The sequence below is a fragment of the Papaver somniferum genome, chromosome 9 (assembly GCF_003573695.1).
Source record: "Papaver somniferum cultivar HN1 chromosome 9, ASM357369v1, whole genome shotgun sequence".
Classification (NCBI taxonomy): Eukaryota; Viridiplantae; Streptophyta; class Magnoliopsida; order Ranunculales; family Papaveraceae; genus Papaver; species Papaver somniferum.
The window spans coordinates 68025649-68049261 of NC_039366.1; the positions used below are offsets into that span (position 1 = coordinate 68025649).

Sequence of the window (23613 nt, forward strand, 5' to 3'; positions counted from 1 at the left end):
TGCTGCTATTGAAGACTTCTTTGAATATATGAAGATTCCTGAATCTCAACAGGTAAAATTGGCGTCTTACAAGATGAAAGGAGGAGAATCATCTTGGTGGCGGCAGACAGTTCACAATAGGAGAATTCGGGGTGAACCGATGGTCACTTCTTGGGGTTAAATGCGACGTCTTATGAAAGCTCGATTCCTCCCTAATGACTATGCACAGAAGCTTTTCCAAAGTTATCAACAATGCTCACAAAGAAGGAGACCAATTGACGAGCATACAGAGGAGTTTTATCGATTGGCTTCGAGAGTAAATCTTCCAGAGACCGAGGCACAACAAGTTAGTCGTTATTTAAGCGGATTGGATCCTGAAATCAAAGAAGAGCTTTACCTCCATCCCATACAAACAGTCACTGAAGATGTAATCCTAGCTCAAAGGATCGAGTTGCATCCTAAGATGGGAACAAAAACGCCCAGTGAGCCAAAGAGAACCAAGTCATCACTTGAGGCGACTCCAACTGAATTGTCAGCAACACCGTCCAATTTTCAGCCATCACAGCCAACTAAGATACCTACAATCGACTCTTATACAATCAAAAAGGTTAACAATCCTTATGTGAAACCTTATGGAGATAAATGTTATCGTTGTGGACTGGTTGGACATCACTCCAATGAATGCCCAAAGCGAAGACCAGTGGGACTTGTCGAAGATGAAAAGCTACAGATGGAAAGCTGTACGAAGAAGAGGAAGTTGTTGATTGTGTTTTTGCTGATGACTTCAAGGGGACTTGTATGATGGTTAGAAAAGTAGTCCAATGTGAAGGAAATCATAGGAAAGTACTCCTTGTTCCAAAAGTAGATAAAGAATCTCAAAGGAAGAAACTTTTCATGTTCAAAGGCATTATCCTAGAAAAGGTATGCGATTTTATTATTGATAGTGGTAGTACTGAAAATCTTGTGTCATTGAACTTGGTTTACCAATAGAGCCACACCCACACCCTTATCGTGTTAGTTGGATCAAGACAGGGCTGGAAACTAGAATTGAAAGGGTTTGCGAAATTCCAATTGCTTTTGGAAGAGTTTACCGTGACAGTATCCTTTGTGAAGTAATAGACATGGATTCATGTCGTGTCATCCTGGGAAGGCCTTGGCAATTTGATGTTGATGTTCTTTTCCGTGGCAAGGAAAATAGCTACGAGTTTTATTGGAGGGGAACAAAGGTGTTGTTGTTGCCAACCAAGAAAAATCAAGTCAGAGAGGAGAAAGGCGTGCTACCAAACAAGACTCTTATTGTTCTTGCTGCCAACAAAGGTGTTACGTTTAACACTGCCGCTACTCAAGGCAAACTCGAGGCGAGTTTAGTCGCGGCGGAGGAGCCTGATATGGGACATATTTGAAGCCTTTTATTATGTGAGTCTTGTTAGTCAAGTGCAGGTCCATTGCTTTGTTCTTTTAATCTGTTTAGTCAGGATTTATTATAGTTTGATCAGATTTCCTTAAGTCAGTTAGTTTGTTGAGTCAAATAAGATATGGAACCCCATATATATATAAGTGATAATTCTGTTGCAGCAGGATATTTACGGATTTAAGTCAGTTAGGATAAACTACACGTAAAGTGTAGTTCAGGTCAGTTCTTCGGGCTATAAATAGCCGATTGCTCTATTGTTGTAAGTAGCTTGGATTAGCTCGATTGAAGTTTACAGTCAAGTAAGTTTATATTTGGTTATTAAACCTCTTATCATTGATTATATCTTTAGTTATCAGTTTATTATCTTGCGACCTCTCTTGGATTAGAGAGTTGATCTTTCAGTTTGGAGTGGATTCTCCTAGTTTCTGTTACCTTTTTCTATTTGCTTCCGCGTGCTATATCAGGTGGATTCAGAGCCACGGTTCGATATGAAAGTCATTGAGATAGATTACTCAATCAAGATGACAAACGATGGGAATAATGGTGAAAACGTTGGTGAGAAGAATGGCGCCAAAGACCTTATGTTATTGATGATTGAAGCGCAAGACAACATCATTGTTGGCATAGGGGAAACGTTGGTATCTCACACAAAAGTTTTGAAAGATCTACAAGAGTCAATGAAAGATTTGAGGCTGGTTAAACCTGACCATGCTGAGAATAATCGTCAAGGATATTGGCGACCTTATGGTTGTTTCCAGAATATGAACCAGCAAAGATTCAACACTAGAGGCTTTGAGAGTTGTGATCGTTATGGAGCCAGAAATCGTTGGACTTCTAGAGTAGGTCCGAGAATTCAAGCTAATATGTACGAAGCTACGCAAGAACCTGGATTCCAAAAGGGTGGTGCTGTTTCGAGAGTTCCTTGGAACGAACAGAACAATAATGGTTTGCGGAAAAAAAAATACTCATGATTTTTATGGGTTTTCTGAGTTTGATTTTGCTCCTGACAGTTTCATGGATTTTGAAGATGGAGAAGATGTTGTACTGAAGAAGCCCACATATGATCAGATGAACGGAAGGAGAGACTTCCATAACACTTCCCAAGACAATCCTAACATGGTGCAACGTCGTCTTAGATTTGGACATGAATAAAAATTTCATGGACGAACTATCCCGTTTGAGATGGAAGATGAGGAGACCTGAATTCTTTTGCGAGGATGGTTCTCACTTCAATACAACACATGAAGAACGTGATTCTAAGACATCTTATAAGATGAAGCTGGAAATACCGATCTATGATGGGAAGATCGACATCGAAGGGTTTTTAGATTATGTTGTTGCTATTGAAGACTTCTTTGAATGTATGAAGCTTCCTGAATCTCAATAGGTAAAATTGGCGTCTTACAAGCAGAAAGGAGGAGCATCATCTTGGTGGCGGCAAACAGTTCACAATAGGAGAATTCGGGGTGAACCGATGGTCACTTCTTGGGGTCAAATGCGACGTCTTATGAAAGATCGATTCCTCCCTAATGACTATGTACAAAAGCTTTTCCAAAGTTATCAACAATACTCACAAAGAAGGAGACAAATTAACGAGTATACAGAGGAGTTTTACCGATTGGGTTCGAGAGTCAATCTTCCAGAGACCGAGGCACAACAAGTTAGTCGTTATTTAAGCGGATTGGATCCTGAAATCAAAGAGGAGCTTTACCTCCATCCCATACAAACAGTCACTGAAGCTGTAAGCCTAGCTCAAAGGATCGAGTTGCATCCTAAGATGGGAACAAAAACGCCCAGTGAGCCAAAGCGAACCAAGTCATCACTTGAGGCGACTCCAACTGAATTGTCAGCAATACCGTCTAATTTTCAACCATCACAGCCAACTAAGATACCTACAATCGACTCTTCTACAATCAAAAAGGTTAACAATCCTTATGTGAAACCTTCTGGATATAAATGTTATTGTTGTGGACTGGTTGGACATCACTCCAATGAATGCCCAAAGCGACAACCAGTGGGACTTGTCGAAGATGAAAATCTACAGATGGAAAGTTGTACGAAGAAGAGGAAGTTGTTGATTGTGTTTTTGCTGATGACTTCAAGGGAACTTGTATGATGGTTAGAAAAGTAGTCCAGTGTGAAGGAAAGAATAGGAAAGTACTCCTTGTTCCAAAAGTAGATGAAGAATCTCAAAGGAAGAAACTTTTCATGTTCAAAGGCATTATCCTAGAAAAGGTATGCGATTTTATTATTGATAGTGGTAGTACTGAAAATCTTGTGTCGTTGAACTTGGTTTACCAATAGAGCCACACCCACACCCTTATCATGTTAGTTGGATCAAGACAGGGCTGGAAACTAGAATTGAAAGGGTTTGCGAAATTCCAATTGCTTTTGGAAGAGTTTACCGTGACAGTATCCTTTGTGAAGTAATAGACATGGATTCATGTCGTGTCATCCTGGGAAGGCCTTGGCAATTTGATGTTGATGTTCTTTTCCGTGGCAAGGAAAATAGCTACGAGTTTTATTGGAGGGGAACAAAGGTGTTGTTGTTGCCAACCAAGAAAAATCAAGTCAGAGAGGAGGAATGCGTGCTACCAAACAAGACTCTTATTGTTCTTGCTGCCAACAAAGGTGTTATGATTAACACTACCGCTACTCAAGGCAAACTCGAGGCGAGTTTAATCGCGGCGGGGGAGCCTGATACGGGATGTATTTGAATCCTTTTATTATGCAAGTCTTGTTAGTCAAGTGCAGGTCCATTGCTTTGTTCTTTTAATATGTTTAGTCAGGATTTATTATAGTTTGATCATATTTCCTTAAGTCAGTTAGTTTGTTGAGTCAAATAAGATATGGAACCCCATATATAGATAAGTGATAATTCTGTTGCAGCAGGTTATTTAGGGATTTAAGTCAGCTAGGATAAACTACACGTAAAGTGTAGTTCAGGTCAGTTCTTCGGGCTATAAATAACCAATTGCTTTATCGTTGTAAGTAGCTTGGATTAGCTCGATTGAAGTTTACAGTCAAGTAAGTTTATATTTGGTTATTAAACCTCTTATCATTGATTATATCTTTAGTTATCAGTTTATTATCTTGCGACCTCTCTTGGATTAGAGAGTTGATCTTTCAGTTTGGAGTGGATTCTCCTAGTTTCTGTTACCTTTTTCTATTTGCTTCCGCGTGCTATATCAGGTGGATTCAGAGCCACGGTTCGATATGAAAGTCATTGAGATAGATTACTCAATCAAGATGACAAACGATGGGAATAATGGTGAAAACGTTGGTGAGAAGAATGGCGCCAAAGACCTTATGTTATTGATGATTGAAGCGCAAGACAACATCATTGTTGGCATAGGGGAAACGTTGGTATCTCACACAAAAGTTTTGAAAGATCTACAAGAGTCAATGAAAGATTTGAGGCTGGTTAAACCTGACCATGCTGAGAATAATCGTCAAGGATATTGGCGACCTTATGGTTGTTTCCAGAATATGAACCAGCAAAGATTCAACACTAGAGGCTTTGAGAGTTGTGATCGTTATGGAGCCAGAAATCGTTGGACTTCTAGAGTAGGTCCGAGAATTCAAGCTAATATGTACGAAGCTACGCAAGAACCTGGATTCCAAAAGGGTGGTGCTGTTTCGAGAGTTCCTTGGAACGAACAGAACAATAATGGTTTGCGGAAAAAAAAATACTCATGATTTTTATGGGTTTTCTGAGTTTGATTTTGCTCCTGACAGTTTCATGGATTTTGAAGATGGAGAAGATGTTGTACTGAAGAAGCCCACATATGATCAGATGAACGGAAGGAGAGACTTCCATAACACTTCCCAAGACAATCCTAACATGGTGCAACGTCGTCTTAGATTTGGACATGAATAAAAATTTCATGGACGAACTATCCCGTTTGAGATGGAAGATGAGGAGACCTGAATTCTTTTGCGAGGATGGTTCTCACTTCAATACAACACATGAAGAACGTGATTCTAAGACATCTTATAAGATGAAGCTGGAAATACCGATCTATGATGGGAAGATCGACATCGAAGGGTTTTTAGATTATGTTGTTGCTATTGAAGACTTCTTTGAATGTATGAAGCTTCCTGAATCTCAATAGGTAAAATTGGCGTCTTACAAGCAGAAAGGAGGAGCATCATCTTGGTGGCGGCAAACAGTTCACAATAGGAGAATTCGGGGTGAACCGATGGTCACTTCTTGGGGTCAAATGCGACGTCTTATGAAAGATCGATTCCTCCCTAATGACTATGTACAAAAGCTTTTCCAAAGTTATCAACAATACTCACAAAGAAGGAGACAAATTAACGAGTATACAGAGGAGTTTTACCGATTGGGTTCGAGAGTCAATCTTCCAGAGACCGAGGCACAACAAGTTAGTCGTTATTTAAGCGGATTGGATCCTGAAATCAAAGAGGAGCTTTACCTCCATCCCATACAAACAGTCACTGAAGCTGTAAGCCTAGCTCAAAGGATCGAGTTGCATCCTAAGATGGGAACAAAAACGCCCAGTGAGCCAAAGCGAACCAAGTCATCACTTGAGGCGACTCCAACTGAATTGTCAGCAATACCGTCTAATTTTCAACCATCACAGCCAACTAAGATACCTACAATCGACTCTTCTACAATCAAAAAGGTTAACAATCCTTATGTGAAACCTTCTGGATATAAATGTTATTGTTGTGGACTGGTTGGACATCACTCCAATGAATGCCCAAAGCGACAACCAGTGGGACTTGTCGAAGATGAAAATCTACAGATGGAAAGTTGTACGAAGAAGAGGAAGTTGTTCTGTTGCAGCAGGTTATTTAGGGATTTAAGTCAGCTAGGATAAACTACACGTAAAGTGTAGTTCAGGTCAGTTCTTCGGGCTATAAATAACCAATTGCTTTATCGTTGTAAGTAGCTTGGATTAGCTCGATTGAAGTTTACAGTCAAGTAAGTTTATCTTTGGTTATTAAACCTCTTATCATTGATTATATCTTGAATTATCAGTTTATTATCTTGCGACCTCTCTTGGATTAGAGAGTTGATCTTTCAGTTTGGAGTGGATTCTCCTAGTTTCTGTTACCTTTTTCTATTTGCTTCCACGTGTTATATCAGGTGGATTCAGAGCCACAGTTCGATATGAAAGTTATTGAGATAGATTACTCAATCAAGATGACAAACGATGGGAATAATGGTGAAAACGTTGGTGAGAAGAATGGCACCAAAGACCTGATGTTGTTGATGATTGAAGCACAAGACAACATCATTGCTGGCATAGGGGAAACGTTGGTATCTCACACAAAAGTTTTGAAATATATACAAGAGTCAATGAAATATTTGAGGCTGGTTAAACCTGACCATGCTGAGAATAATCGTCAAGGAGATTGGCGACGTTATGGTCGTTTCCAGAATATGAACCAACAAAGATTCAACACTAGAGGCTTTGAGAGTTGTGATCGTTATGGATCCAGAAATCGTTGGACTTCGAGAGCAGGTTCGAGAATGCAAGATAATATGTACGAAGCTACGGAAGAACCTGCATTCCAAAAGGGTGGTGCTGTTTCGTGAGTTCCTTGGAACGAACAGTCAAGTAAGTTTATCTTTGGTTATTAAACCTCTTATCATTGATTTATATCTTGAATTATCAGTTTATGATCTTGCGACCTCTCTTGTATTAGAGAGTTGATTTTTCACTTTGGAGTGGATTCTCCTAGTTTCTGTTACCTTTTTCTATTTGCTTCCGCGTGCTATATCAAAGTTGATGAACAAGGAACTCAAGCTGTTACTTCTGCTTCTAGTCGTAGTATGCTCCGCGAATATTGTCGCCGTAGTCCCCCACCTACTCCTCCTCCTGTTGATTTTATTGTGGATCATCCTTTCATGTTCATAATAAGAGAGGAAACTAGTGGCGTGGTGTTGTTCATGGGACATGTCCTTGACCCTTCGTTAAACTCGTGTGTCCTTGGTATTTGTCAAGAATGAGGTGGAAAAAAAACAACAACCTAGGAAATAACACTGTTATGCCTCTCCAGCTTTCTTCAATCTGTTTTTCTTTAGAATTTGCTGTGCTTTTAGGTTCATTTGTCGTATATATCCATGTCCTCTTATGTTGTGCGATGTTTTTGCTATTCTAAAGTGTAGTATGTTTTTGCTAATGCTATGTTTTAGAATTTTTCTATCCTATGCTTTGTTTTATTTTGAAATGTGTCTATCTTCAGCATTTTTCTTCTGGTTTTCTTTAGGCTTTTGCTGCTATGCTTTTATGAATGTATTGTACACAGATTTTATAATCATTATATATGGTAGAGATTTACACAATATTTTCTCTAAAGCTTCGTCAATACTACTACCTGAATATAGTAGAGCTTCAGTACCTGAATAACATATATACATTCATCCCCTCATTGTTAAAATCTATATTTCCGTGTCTCATATAGGTTTCGAACCTGCGACCTTGTATAGGCATATATATTGTTCGCTCTACCTCCCAAGGGGATTCAGAAGCATCTAGTTCCTCATTTCATTTCTTAGTCCCACACCGACAAGGCTGCGAAATGGACAGTGGTTTATAGGGAGTGGAATTTGGAAACTGGACACGACCTTACTTGAACAGGATCTGTTCTATAGGCTCGTACCTCTGTATCCTTGAGTTCTAAGGATACAGGAACTTCAGTATGGTTGATGAAACAGGACCGCACGATCAGAGCGTGATTAATGGCTTCCGATCTATGATGTAGACCGTGCAGCTGTAGATGATTGTTCTCAGCTTGGCCTTGGCCTGCTATGATGATCGTGCGGTTGTCTGACAGACTCCACAATATTTTTGTTAAGATCAGTTTTTTTTTATCTTTTTTGGATAGTATGTTCCTATATGTTATTCTCCAGTCACTGTCCATTTCAACGAGATTTATAAATGGCAATGACCCTGGCCTGGACCTTGCTGCTATACCCAAAAGTGTAATGCTCTTGTATGTACACCTTTCATCATCCACCACGTTTACAGGAAGAGACACGTGTAAGGCATGCAAAACAAGATATCAAAACATGATAAACAAGCATCTCATCAGAAGATGCCACCGGTCAGCAGATCTGACGGTCAGGGACAGAGGATTACAGAGGTATGATGGCTTAGAGGAGCACCAGATGATACCCCTTGGGTGTTAGTACACCCAATCCCGAGGAAGATCCCAGATCAACGGCTGAGAGGGAGTTTGACTGACACATATGTGACCAGACTAAGAGACACTTGTCTGACACGAGTATCATCCATCTACCCGCATTAAATACCAAAGAGATATACACGTGTCAATCAGCTCGTGGAAGAAGCGAGGATAACCCTTCGTATTCAAGCTTAGGCCGTGGCATATGCCGAAGACCTCTGCGTAATGGGCACAAAGCACAAGAAGATAAGATTACAACGGCACCTCAGAAGTAGGACCCACGTTCCAACCCTATAAATACCCTCTCCACTAAAAGAGAAGGGGTCGACCAATCCAGAGAAAAGATAGGAGAATATAGGAGAGAGAAATAGGAAGAGTAAGTGATCCCCCTACTTCCGCAGACCTATGTGTACTCTAAAGTCATTTGACTATCTTTGTAATCATTCAATACATAGTGAAACACCATCCCCGTGGATGTAGGCCTTAGTGCCGAACCAAGTAAATCTTTGTCTCATTTATATTTCAGCACTTTACATTCTGCATTGAACGTCATGTGCTTTACATTTATGTTTGATTCTCTGTTTACCCCTTTTATACGAACATTATTTATGATAATATTCGACTAGAAAATGACAAGCCCGAAGGCTTAGAGTCGATGAATCGATATAATCATCCCCTTTACATATACGACGTACAATTTCAGAATTAGAATGTATGTGAATATTTTTTGTGAACACGTGGATAGCTTCGAGATTTATGTGTTCACAATCTGGCGCTAGAAACAGGGACTTTGTCCCGGTAAAAGATTTATCTTATCCTGTGATTTTACCTTAAACGCGCATTATGGTTGTGCCCTATTCTGGGTTCAGCGTGCTTTCAAAACCTTTTTTATTCTGGGTTCATGGTCTTCATTTTTACAAATACCATTTGAAAGCAGGCAAATCCACGGCTATCTATCACAGATTTGCACGTGAGGCGTTTTTCTTTTAAAACTAAGACTTAATAATCCAGATTCATGAGTTCTCGCTACGGATCTGCCTTTTCAAGAGTTTTCCTTTTCAAAAGTAGTCTGAAAACAAGGTCCATGATTGTTTATTAGAGGATTTGGATTGCGAAAACAATACTGATGGAGTCTTTATGTTTCTCTTTTATTAAGGCCCTTGGGCAGCTCATTTCTTTTTATTCCACAAATTATGCGGATACGAATGGCACTAACCCGATCCTCGTGGATATCTTTGGTTCTCTTTATTTATTCCCCTATGAAGAAAAGGACTAAAAATGGAAAAGATACTAGAGGCATGAAAAACCAAAGCCTCATCAAAGGAGACACCGAGGACTACCCCGGTCATGACCCGAAGCAAGCAGAAATGAGACAAAGCTAAAACAGCTACTCAGAGGCAGGATGCTGCGGAAATCACCTCACCTATGAACACTAACTCCATTGCAGCCGCGGCTCTCAAAGCAGTATCCACAAAGAACAATGCAACTGTTGCGGCCCTCTAGGCTACAGAAGCTAACAAAACTTTGGTTTCAAACCAAATCCATCAACAAAGAGAATGGGTGGCAGAATCTATGACACATCAGCCCGCACATCCTCCAGTCTTCGGAATGCCGTCAACCAACGGTCAGAATCAAACTATACCAGTGGTTTTAGTGTCGCGGGTGGAAGCTCAACCGAGGGGACCAAACTTGGAGATACCAACAATTGAAGCCGATCCTATACCACCCTTAATACATACAGTAGACGAAGGGGGAACTATGGCCGTAGGGGTACAAGCCATAACTCCCAATCAGGGATCTAACCAGTCCCACCGACTGATGGTAGAGCTTGAAGAATTGAAAAAGAGACAGCAGGTCTACGCAGATGCCGTAGCTCTTCTGGCCAGAGAGAACCAAGAATTGAAAGATAGGATTTCCCAAAGCACGAAGACCAGCCAACAACTGGACGAAGCAAATTCTAAGGCACTAGAGCCTAATCGAGACCGAAGAATCATCCTAGCAAATGCCGCTAGGGGAAGCAGTGCATCCGATACGGATTATGCCTCCAAAGACTCAGACTATTATGACAGTGAAGATCGAAGAAAGAAACGCTCAACTGAGCACGAGAGAGTGGGACATTACCGAGCAATGGAAGAGCTGCGTGATGAGATGATGGTTGAGATCAGGCAGTTAAAATCCAGACAAGGCTGAGGAAGGCTTGAAGAGGTGATGAAAGAGGCTAACTCCACGCCCCTAACTCATCGCCTGGAAAATACCCCCATTCCGCTAATGTGCCCTGTCCCAACTTTTGAATGCTATGACGGATCCAGTGATCTTGCGGCACATATCCGGTATTATAATCGTATCTTAGTCCGATGGAGTCGAAACGACGCCGTCCTCTGTAGGTATTTCCCATCAAGTCTGAAGGGATCGGCTTTGTATTGGTTTGACAACCTGCCACCTGATTCCATCAACTCCTATGATCAACTCGAAGAGAAATTCTTGAGAACCTACATGTACAACAAAGCTGTCAACACCGGAATGGATAAACTTTTTTCTCTGACAATTGGTTACAAGGAGAACACGAAAGAATACACCTACAGATGGCATAAGATCTGCCAAGCCATAGGGAGTGTGTATCCCGTAGTAAGCATCAACTGCTACAAGTGGGGATTAGACCAAATGAGTCCACTGTTTGTTGAGATCCACTGAAGTGTACCTAAAACAGAAGGAGATCTTCGAATAATTATTGAGAAGTATGCTCGTCTTGAAGAAATCCAGCGTGAGAACCCGAGGGCATAAATGCAGAGGTCTCAACGTACCAATTCCGCAGAACAAACCAGCGGGGCCAAAAGAAATAGCTCAGTGGAACGATCGCACGAAGATAGGAAGGAACGAAGAGATGAACGACAAAAATACGATCGAAAATTCGAAGATCAGGTTTATACGAAGCTTAATGCTAGCTAAGCTCGGATATTGCGAGAGATCAAAGGAAGGAAAAATTTGGAGTGGCCGTGGTCTAAGGGAAAATAGCCCCCAAGGACCGAGAAGTCAAAAGATTACTGTGAGTATCATTGCTTCAATGGTCACCAGACCGAGAAATGCAAAAACCTCAAAATAATGATCCAAAAATTGATTGATGCTGGAGAACTCAAGCAATACATACGAAAGGAAGTCACCGAGGACAGATCCAAACGAACCAAGCAAGTCCAACTTCCAGAGGGAAACCGCACAATCAACACCATCTCGTGTTCCGAAACCGTAGGGCCCTCACTTACAGCGCAAATAGGAAAGAGGCTACGAAAGAAATTCGAAGACCACTGCGAATTATATAAGATTGATGGTGTAGAGGTGGACGAGCACGAAGAGTAGATGAATGCACCTATCATCTTCGATACTGAAGATATCGAAGAAGATATGGAAGACCATAACGATCCCTTAGTCCTCACACTACCAGTGGCCGGATGTAACCTCAAAAAGATCCTCATCGACGGGGGAAGCTCAATGAACGTTCTATTCTATGACGCCTTCAAACGGATGAAGCTCCATGATGAACAGCTGATGACCTCTTATTACACCATCTGCGGGTTCAAAGGAGTACCCACAAAGCCATTGGGAGACATCGTGTTGCAGGTGAACGCCGGGCCCATGAAAGTAGAAACACGATTCAGCGTGGTAGACGCCCCATCCCTCTATAACGCCATTATTGGACGAAAGTGGGTACATAAACTCAAGGGATTGGAAGCAACTTACTACCAGTATCTCAGGTTCCCTACACCCGAGGGAGTAATGGAAATCAAGGGAGACCGGGTCTCTGCAAAAGAGTTCCAGGCACTCAGGATCAACAACGAACAGGAAGAGCAGCGAAAAACCCGAAGGATCAAAAATAAAGAAGCTGCGAAAGAAAAGGCCATAGACATGTTCCTCAAGGAAACCGCAGGGAAGGGCTTGACAAAAGATGATAATGTCCTTAACACAGGGCAAGTACTTCAGCATCCAACGAAGGACAGAAACATACCAAATAGCAATTAAAGAACGTCTCAGTCCTTGGGGACCCGAAGCCGGTGTTCACACCAGTGGAGCCCGTAAAACAAATCAACATAAGAACGGAAGAAAACCCAAAGATGATCAAAGTAGGGACCATAATGGACGAAGAAAGAGAAGATTCCTTAACCAAATTACTTAAAGAATACGCGGATGTATTCGCCTGGAATTTAGGAGACATGCCGGGGATTGATCCAAAAATAATCCAACACGAGCTGCTCATCAAACCAGGCACGCCACCTTTCAGGCAGAAAATAAGAAAGGTTGCACCAGAGTATCATAAGGCAGTAGAGAAAGAACTTCGGAAACTACTAGAAGCAGGCTTCATCAAGGAAGTCAAATACCCTACATGGATCTCGAACATGGTCATCGTTCCTAAGAAAAATGGAGGGGTTAGGATATGCATCGACTTTACTAACCTCAACAAGGCATGTCCAAAAGACAGCTATCCCCTACCGAGCATAGATCAACTGGTTGAAGCAGTGGAAGGGTACGAAGAGTTGTCATTCATGGACGGATATTATGATTACAACCAAGTAGCCCTGGCAGAAGAAGATCAACAACACACAACATTCTACACCCCGCATGGCCTTTATTGCTACACTAGAATGCCCTTTGGGATTCGAAACGCAGGGGCAACTTACCAGAGAATGGTCGATGCTATCTTCAAGCCATGGATTGGTAGTACCCTAGAAGTGTACGTTGATGACATGCTCGTCAAAAGTAGGCTTCACAAAGATCACCACCAGGACCTGAGAGATATTTTTGAAGCAATGAGGAAACATCACATGAAAGTAAATCCAGAAAAATGCACCTTCGGTGTCACCTCAGGGAAATTTCTCGGATATCTGGTAACAAAAAGGGGTATTGAGGTAGACCCCGCGAAGATTCAGGCCATAGTGGAAATGCCATCTCCGAAGAATTTAAAAGAAGTGCAAAAGCTCAATGGATCCTTAGCAGCCTTGGGCAGATTTATTGCCCGATCCTCGGACAAATGCAAACATTTTTTCAATATTCTCAAAAAAGGGAGTAAGTTTGAATGGACCGTAGAATGCGAAGAAGCCTTCCAAAGAATCAAGGAATACCTGGCTTCAATTCCAATCGTACAGAAGCCTGATCCTGATGAGGTTTCGGCATTGTACATAGCAGCGACAGAAGACGCAGTTAGCGCAGTGTTGGTCAAAACCAATACGAAGATAGAACAACCTATCTATTATGTCAGCAGGACCCTCAATACCACGGAAAGGAATTACACGAAGATCGAAAAACTCATCCTGGCATTAGTATGGGCTACTCAAAAGCTGAGAACCTATTTCCTAACTCACTTCATCCGCGTCCCATGCAAAGCACCACTGGAAGCAGTCCTCAAAAGCGCGGGAAAAGTAGGGAGAATAGCCAAGTGGAACACCCACCTGGACCAATTCAACATCATTCATGAAATTCAACACTCCCAAAAATCCAAATTATTGGCGGATTTCTTAGAAGACCTCCCCCTGGACAACGATGAAGATATTAGGGTCATACCAGAAGCCGACGAGGAAAGCAAGGATCCAGTTGATGTTCTCTAACCCACGAGTCAAAGATGATGGGAAGTCTTCGTTGATGGTTCCAAAAATAAGGAAGGGGCAGGAATAGGCATTGTCATCACCATCCCAACTAGAGAAAGGATCGTACAAGCACTCAGGTTAGAATTCAAAGAGCATACTAACAACATCGTCGAATACGAGGCAGTCGTACATGCCCTCCGCTTGATAATAGAGATGGGGTTAACTGATGTAAGACTGACAAGTGATTCGCATCTTTTCATACGGCAAATAGGGCTCGAATACAATGTGTACGACGACACCCTCTCAGCTTACATGGCCTTGGTTCAAACATTGGCATCACAAATTCCGAACATCAAGTTCCTTCACTTATGCAGAAGGGATCTCAGGCACGCGGATGCCCTAGCATATATATCATCCATCCTGAAGGATAAGAATATCGAAGCTATCAAAATAACAAGGGTATACGAGCCTTCGATTGCATCACAATTTTCCTTTGCTACAAATCAAGATACAGTGGAAGAAAATATCGAAGATCAGGTGGGAGAAGACATCCATAACGATTTTGACGAAGAAGATATCATGTCAAGAGCAAATCAAGACGAAGATTTTAGCAACGAAGATGATTGGAGAATGATGATTCATGCGTTTCTCAAGGATGGAACCTTACCCGCGGAAAAAAAAACAAGGAAAATACTCTCCAAAGTAGGAAGATATGATCTTCGAGATGGGGTCCTGTACAAGAAATCTTTCCTCGAACCGTTACTACGTTGCTTATCCAGGAAAGAGGGGCATCGAATTCTAAACGACATCCATTATGGTGACGCATGGAATCATAGCGGCATGAGATCACTAGCCGACAAAGCAAAAATGCAAGGATATTACTGGCCCACAATGATACAAGATGATGCAAGAATGTCCCGACGATGTGAAGAATGTCAGCGTTTCGCCAAAAAGATACACGCACCAGCAACAACGTTGAATTCTGTGGATAGTCCGTGGCCATTTGCAAAATGGGGCATAGATATCGTTGGGCCTTTCATCGAAGGATCAAGGAAAAGACGATTTTTGATAGTAGCCACGGACTACTTCAGTAAATGGGTGGAAGCCAAAGCCTTAGCCTTAGCCAGGATCAGAGACGTGGACGTGTTTAATTTCATATTCCAAAACATCATTTGCAGGTTCCGCATACCAGCGGAAATCGTGTCCGATAATGGTAAACAATTACAGGGGAAAAACATAGACATGCTCTTCGACACTTTCAAAATAAGGAAAAACAAGTCCACCCCCATATACCCTCAAAGCAACGGACAAGCGGAATCTACTAACAAGACCCTCTCCCTTATCCTCAAAAAGCTATTATACGAACACAAGGGGCGATGGTGTGAACAGCTACACAATGTATTATGGGCATACAGGACAACACGAAGATTTGCCACTGGGGAGTCCCCATTTCTCCTCACTTATGGAGTTGAAGCAGTCATCCCAACAAAGATCCTCATGCCAACCACAAATACTGAAGCATGGGAGAAAAATCTCACAACATACATGATGTTAGAGAGATTGGACGACCTGGAAGAAAGGAGGTAAGCAGCATTGCAAAAGATGGAAAATTATCAACGGAGATTAGCGAGAGAGTACAACAAAAAGGTTAAGCTTTGAAATTTTGTAGAAGGGCAGTATGTGTTAAGAACAATCCCGCAGTATCAACGAGAGAAGAAATGGGGAAAGTTAGCACCTACATGGGGAAGACCTTTTATAATACACGATATTGCGGGAGTTCCTACTATCTTCGCAATCTGAAAGACGAGGTCCTCCGACACCCTTGGAATGCTAAATGGATCAAACCGTACTACCCATAGGAGCAGCGTAGCTTTGCATCTGCGTGAAGACTACCAGAAGAAGAAGGCAGCGTAACCGCTCTACATGTTTCTATCTCTCGACGAGGAGTAGCAGGCCTCAACCTATCAATCAAACAAACTTTTTGGGAAATATTCAAGCAAACGAAATGGTCAAAATTCCCGCTGGGTGAACGCATGTACATTACATAATAAATTAACAATATTGGGGAAAGTATTTAATCTACAATCTCTCAGGGCTCCCCTATCAGTGTCTATGAGTGTAAGACCAGGAGGAAGGCACCCAGCAAAAAGAGATACCCAACCAATTTCAAGGCAGCGGGTCGACGGAATGGGTGCATGTAAATATTTCAAATAAGCATCACATATCCTAGAATGCTGCCTCGGCCCCCACCGTTTGGGAATCCTCTAGCCCAGGATTCGCCAGCGGGGTGACAGGTCTCAAGACGATCACGAAGGTATTTACCTTAGATGTCGCACCCAAACACTCTCAACTTTTTACAAAGCAAGTTATTTCTAGTTTAACGCTTCACAATACTTAAAATAAAGATGAATTGATAACGCAGGTATGCCAAAAGGATGATCCATTTAATAAAGAGTTGATTACAAGTTCAGCAAATAAGATAAAGCAAGAAACACATCAAAAAATGATCTGAAATTATATAATCAACAAGGATCAACTTTCTATGACTAATAAAAGAAATCTACTTGGACGATACAGCTCCATCAACAGGGTTGTCTTTGCGAGATGAAGGTACGCTACCACCTGAAGAAGGCCCAGAAGAACCGGGCAAAGGCGCGAGAAGGGGACGACGCGGATAATTCTTGACAAGACCATGTTCGACTTTAAGATCAAGTTCAATCTTGTATAGGACTTTGTTGGTCTCTTCAGCCAACTGACATCGAGCTTTATAAGTCATAACAGCGGTCCGCTGGTTGGCCTAAGACAACAATGCAGATAGGAGTTCCGCCTCTTTGGAGGCAATCTCTGTTGCTTCCTCACAAGACACGGCCAACCCTTTGAAATAGTTGGCTTGTCCTTCCTGCTGCACTAAGGCAGATTGAGCTTTTTTAAGCTCATCATTTGCTGCATGAAGTTGTCCCTCGAGTGCTGAAAACAAGAAATACCAAGGGGTTAAAACGAAGAAATAACATAATCACACTCGATAAAACGAGGTTATACCTTCGACATTAGCCGAAGCCTCTTCATACTCATTAACAACTGCGTCCCGAGCCTCATCAAGAAAGTCATATTCGTCGGATAGTTTCTTATAATCCCTTTGAAGGTTCGTAAGAGAAAATTGACTCGCGTCTAAGTCTACCTGCTTCATTGAATCCAAGTGACGAAGATGGTTGACTTCATCATTCATCTCCCCCATCCTTTTATGGAGTCGATACACATTCACTTCAAGATCTCTTTCAGATTCCACTTGGCGAGCAACATCAGCTCGAGACGCTGATAGGGCTTTATTAAGAGCACCAACCTCATCCCTAGCATTATCTCTTTCCTCGGTAAGATGCAGCATACTATCCCTAACCCCGGGGCCTAAGAAAGAACGATCCTGTTGTAACTCTCCTTCCAAAAAGCGCACTCTAGCCTCTAAGTCCGAAGCATGTCCTCGAGCTTCACGCAGGTTGCCACGCGTCCATAGCAGTGTACGATTAAACAGACGACGGTCATGATTGTACTTATTTTGCATATCAACCATCAGTGTTCGCTTTTCACGCCACTCAGCTGTTAAGGCGTTGTGCTCATCAGCACGAGCATTCCACTTTACGGCTTCGCTTTTCAACTTTCCCACCAACTCTGCAATGCGGGATTTCTGTCGTTCCCTTTCTTTCCGAAGCCATATGAGCTCGGGGACTCCACCCACTGAAGATAGGGTGGGGAGCCTCAGACAGAACACCAAAGTACAAATAGGGAATCACGAGGAGTGAAAGACCAATAAAAAATACGAACCTGTGAGGGACGATACATTTCTACGAGCTTGCTCCAATTCATTGCGGACTATAGAAAGTTCTAAATGGAGACTCTCCTCAGCATTACCCAGCCGCTCCTTTTCCTTCAGGCGACCCCTCAGTTCACTTATTTCCATTTCGGCCGCAGATAGTTCTTCTTCTCTATGACGAAGCTTAGCCTCCAACTTTAAAGACTTTGCTTTAAATAATTGGTATAGAACATGGTTACAATGTTCGCTCCTCATCAGCTACGTCACAAACAACAAACATTATTATACCCAAGGGATCGAATATCGCGAAGAATACAATATTCGGATATCATGAGGGAATCAGTATAAGGATTTACCTCTAAGACACGCTGCTGGGGAAAACCGTATTGGTACCCATCAGCCATGGTCATCATATCAACAACAGAGGAGGGAAGGTCAACCACTAGGTTAGCTTCCGAAGCTCTCAGATTCTTCTCCCACATCTCAGCAACGCGGGATTCAGAAGACACTTGCATCATCTGACGAGTATAAGCGTCGGAATTCTTATCACCAGGAACCACTGGGGAAGGGTTTGGGACGAACATCAGATTTTTCTTCTTAATCCAAGCCAAAATGGCATCTTCGCCTTCAGGCATTAGCGAGTAAGGGAAATCCTCTGAAGGAGATTCAACCACAGACTTTCCTTTGGTTGTTCTCTCCTCACTCGCACAAGTCTCGACATCATCAGCCTCAGTATGACCACCTGCGTTTTCAGCCTGCTGACCGGTGGCATCTTCTTTACCAATATCCCCAAGCACATCCCAATCATCATTTGGGGAAAGCAATGAGAAGTCTTCGGCAAGACCCATGGCGGCATTCACATCAAAGGATTCCCCCGCGGAATATATCCTCCCAAAAGAAAACTCAGGGGAAATAACGGCAGAGTACCCACACCAACAATATTATCGCCAACAGGGGCAGATCCACCCCCGCCGGTACCACCTACGGGAATATTACCCTCAAACTCACCATCACCACCCGCGGCAATTTCTTCTTCACCATCACCACCCGCGGCAACTTCTTCTTCACCATTATTACCTTCGTCATCAGGATGAGAAGTATCGGTACGCTCTTCTCCATCGGACATTTCTTTATCCTCAGCATACCCTTCGTTTACAGGACTCGTAACCTCCTCATAAACCTCAGCCTCGCCGGTAACCATAGTAGAAGATTGTTTGGTCCAAGTTTCTTCTTCTTCGACACCTACAAACCAGTACGCATCCCCACAAAGGCTCATTTTTTCCTTCACTTCAAAAATGAAAATTATTTCAAGCAAGGAAAAAGAGGCAAATAGAATAGAGAATATAAGAAGAAACTATACCTTGGCAGCAGCAGCACTCTTCGGTGGATGGGTAGCACCAGAGCCCTCCTCCTCATCTCCATCAACGACATCAAGAGCGTAAGGAAAATTCATGCCCGCGAAATTCGGACGCCAAGGACAGAAATATCCATAACGAGCTGGAGGAGTTTCATGAGGCTTGCTGTTTTCAGAAGGACGCCAACCGCGCGGACCAGGAATCCAACCATAAGCCCAAGGACCAACTACCTCAATAACAGTAGCATGCCATTCATAATCATGGTCACGCTTAATCCTTTCACGAGCAGGAAAGAGTTTCCGTTTAGCAGATCCCTCGGTACCAGGAACATACTTCAGCTTGGCATCACTCACCTCACTCAAAAGACGAATTTCACCACGAGGAGCAGCAATGTTACGAAGACTAACACTCCACGGCTTACGGTTTCTACTGTTGACATAATCCCCAAAGGAACTGTTAAAATTCTGAGGAGTGTACCACTCACTCTCAGCAGGATTTGGAACATAGCAGGTCATCATAGTCTCTCCCTTGCTTCGCAGGTAACATTCCTTCAGTGCACGAAGATAATTCCCAGATAGTTGTGACACGGAACGATTATGAGTGTTTGTGGAAGAGCCTTCGCGACTAACCAGCACGTCATAATAAAAGGAGTCACCCAACTTATATAGGGGAAACATGAGACCCGCCTCGAAGGCTCCAACCGTAGTCAATAGATGAAACTCATCAAACTGATACTTATCAAGGAGCTCATAAGTGATATCATCGTCAGGGGCATAGAAGCGAACCTCAAAAGCTTGAAGCTCATGTTTTTCCTTGAACATCTCAAGATCAATATGCTTGAAAGTGACCTTCTCCTTACCAACTGAAATGCTGCATATCACGGGGATAGTTTCTTCTTCGTCTGCGGAATCAGAAGTAGGACTCAATTCCGAAGCTTTCCTTTTAGAAGGAAGATTTTTAGACGTATCAGCTCTCGACATAGTACCCTTGTAGTACTTCCCTTTGAAAGAAACCGTGGGAGGAGGCGGCAAAGATTTCTGCGGAGGCACTGAAGGAGGAGCCATTGAACGAAGGGGCGGAACATCCAGTGTTTCAGTACGAGGAGGAGGAGCCCACGTACTCCTAGAGTCATCACGAGGAGGATCCTGCGTACTCCTAGAATCTTCACGAGGACGAGAAGGGGCGCGATTAACAGCATACCTAGATCCAGAAGGACCCTTCGGCAAATCCCCTTTCTTAGTAGGCACATCCTTCGCACCAGAGGAAGATGAAACCCTATGACCCCGATGATCTGATTGCGAAGACTTGTAAGGACCTTCCCCAAGTGGAGATCTGTCAGAATCTCGACGCGAAGGGGATCTTGGCGGACTAAACGGCGGGATTTGGTAAGGAGCCCGCGGACGATCAGACATATCTACAAGGAAACACAAAAACAGTTTAGAGAAGAATACGAGGAGATCACTAAAGATCAGAAAATCCATAATTGATGGTTCATCCGGATAAACATTAAAAACCCTAAGAACTAAAAATAACCAGAAATACCCCATCAAACTCCAGGGATAATACTTAGATACAGACTCACAGACTTTGTAACAAAGAACAGGGGCAAGCATATATGCTTCGACATGTGTGTTCTTCATCACAAAGCCAAGGATATAGCAGCAGGAGACAAACGGGTAGATACATAGATAAATCAATGATGAACAGCTAATGAAAAACCCCATACCTGTATAGAATAGGACGACAAGCACCAACCACAATCAAAGATAGGAGGACCGGAGATATCAAAAGCTAGTTGTCTGTGATACAAGGGAAACAACAGTCGAGAGCGAAAGAGACAGAAAATTGAATATTGTTATCTTCCTCACAAGAACGACGATAATAAATGAATAAAGAACAAGAATAGAAAACAAAGAAAGGATGAACACTGACAAGAAGAGGATAAAAGTTTTTTTTCACATTCTCTTTCCTATTTATAAAGCTAGAGAAGACAATAACTGTCCCTCATACCAAGGAGCAATTATGGGGAAAGTTAATGCAAAGTGGGAAACGTGCCCGTATTTATAGGGGAAGTTATTTCAGGAGAGATAAAACGTGTAGGACGACCTTTCTTCTTTTAAATTGCAAAATACGCCCAAGTCAGAAGAAGAGGGGCAAATTATATGTACATCTTTCATCATCCACCACGTGTACAGGAAGAGACACGTGGAAGGCATGCAAAACAAGATATCAAAACATGATAAACAAGCATCTCATCAGAAGATGCCACCGGTCAGCAGATTTGGCGGTCAGGGACAGAGGATTACAGAGGTATGATGGCTTAGAGGAGCACCAGATAATACCCCTTGGGTGTTAGTACACCCAATCCCGAGGAAGATCCCAGATCAACGGCTGAGAGGGAGTTTGACTGACACAGATGTGACCAGACTAAGAGACACTTGTCTGACACGAGCATCATCCATCTACCCGCATTAAATACCAAAGAGATATACACGTGTCAATCAGCTCGTGGAAGAAGCGAGGATAACTCTTCGTATTCAAGCTTATGACGCGACATATGCCGAAGACCTCTGCGTAATGGGCACAAAGCACAAGAAGATAAGATTACAACGGCACCTCAGAATTAGGACCCACGTTCCAACCCTATAAATACCCCTCTCCACTAAGAGAGAAGGGGTCGACCAATCCAGAGAAAAGATAGGAGAATATATGAGAGAGAAATAGGAAGAGTAAGTGATCCCCCTACTTCCGCAGACCTATGTGTACTCTAAAGTCATTTGACTATCTTTGTAATCATTCAATACATAGTGAAACACCAGCCCCGTGGATATAGGCCTTAGTGCCGAACCACGTAAATCTTTGTCTCATTTATATTTCAGCACTTTACATTCTGCATTGAACGTCATGTGCTTTACATTTATGTTTGATTCTCTGTTTACCCCTTTTATACGAACATTATTTATGATAATATTCAACTAGACAATGACAAGCCCCAAGGCTTAGAGTCGATGAATCGATATAATCATCCCCTTTACATATACGACGTACAATTTCAGAATTAGAATGTATGCGAATATTGTTTGTGAACACGTGGATGGCTTCGAGATTTATGTGTTCACAGCTCTTGTAGTCGCTTTCCTTAGGTGAGCGTGCCCCGACCTAAACTTATAGAATCCCTGGAATTTCAAGGATAAGTTACGCCAAGAAGGTTTTGGGTCAGTACACAAAAGCTTTACTCTGAAGCTACATGGTATTTCTGTTTGTGCAGATGGTCGTTAAGACTCGGGTGTCCGTGTTCGTACATGAAAGGTTTGTGTATATTTCTGCCACTAGAGTAATGGCAGATTGTTTTTCTATTCATGATCCCTTCTTTTCAAAAGGAGCAAAAAGAGTGCTCTTGTTCTTTGGTTGGACGCAGCTATAAAGCCTTTAACCAGTAGGTCCAATCTCATTTATTTCCATTTTTTTTTGCACAACTTTCGGAACAAGTTTTGCGAACCTCTAAATTCGGCAACTCTATATATTTACATGTGTAAATTTAAAATTTAACCTAATTCACCTGTTTTATGCATTAGGGCTTCTGCTGTTCTAGTAGATTATCGTAGAAATGAGAGGGATGGGAGGGATGAGAGTAAAAGTTAACACACCCTCTTTCAAACCTTATGGATCGCCAAGCAAAAAAAGTGTAAAAGAATCGAAGCCATCAAAAGATAGCATAAAAACTTAGGGTGTTCATCCAAATATGTTTTGCTTATGGTTACACATACATGTCACAAGTGCAGGCCCTTTCATTTATAACTGTACGTATAAGTCATGTTGACTCGTACATACTACACAAATTCTGGGACCTTGCATATGCATGACCAGTAGATACATCATGTCCGTTGATCGACCTTGTTGTGTAGTTTGATCAGTTTTGTGCAATAAACACATATTCAAACTTCTTGGATATTTGGATTATTTTTCTCCTATAAATTTGGCAGCTCGCTAGACTTAATCGGCACAAAAAAAAACACAAGAGTTCAATTTTTTGAAACAAGTCAAGAAGAAAGTACAGTAAAACTTTCTTAAAATAATACTCGTTAAAATAATAATCTTTCTAAAATAATAAAATTCTTTAGTCCCAACTACGCTTGCGCAGGTTAAAATTCTTCTCGCCAAAATAATAATATCTCTAAAATAATATTTTTTCTCGGTCCCAAGGCTATTATTTTAAAGAAGTTTTACTGTATGAAGGGAAAAGCTTTACTTGTTGTGATGGTCATAGTGATTGCCTTGTTAGCTGAGCATGCTGCATCCAAGCTTGTCAAGCCTCCAGGCAAGCTTCCT

The 23613-nt window shown here is 42.1% G+C and overlaps 1 non-coding gene across 1 annotated transcript; it reads left to right on the top strand.

The window, feature by feature from the left end:
* Positions 1-7989: 7989 nt before the first annotated feature.
* On the top strand, positions 7990-8206 carry LOC113314673. The gene has a single exon (XR_003342551.1). It is a non-coding gene; the product is annotated as a small nucleolar RNA U3 (small nucleolar RNA).
* Positions 8207-23613: the final 15407 nt, after the last annotated feature.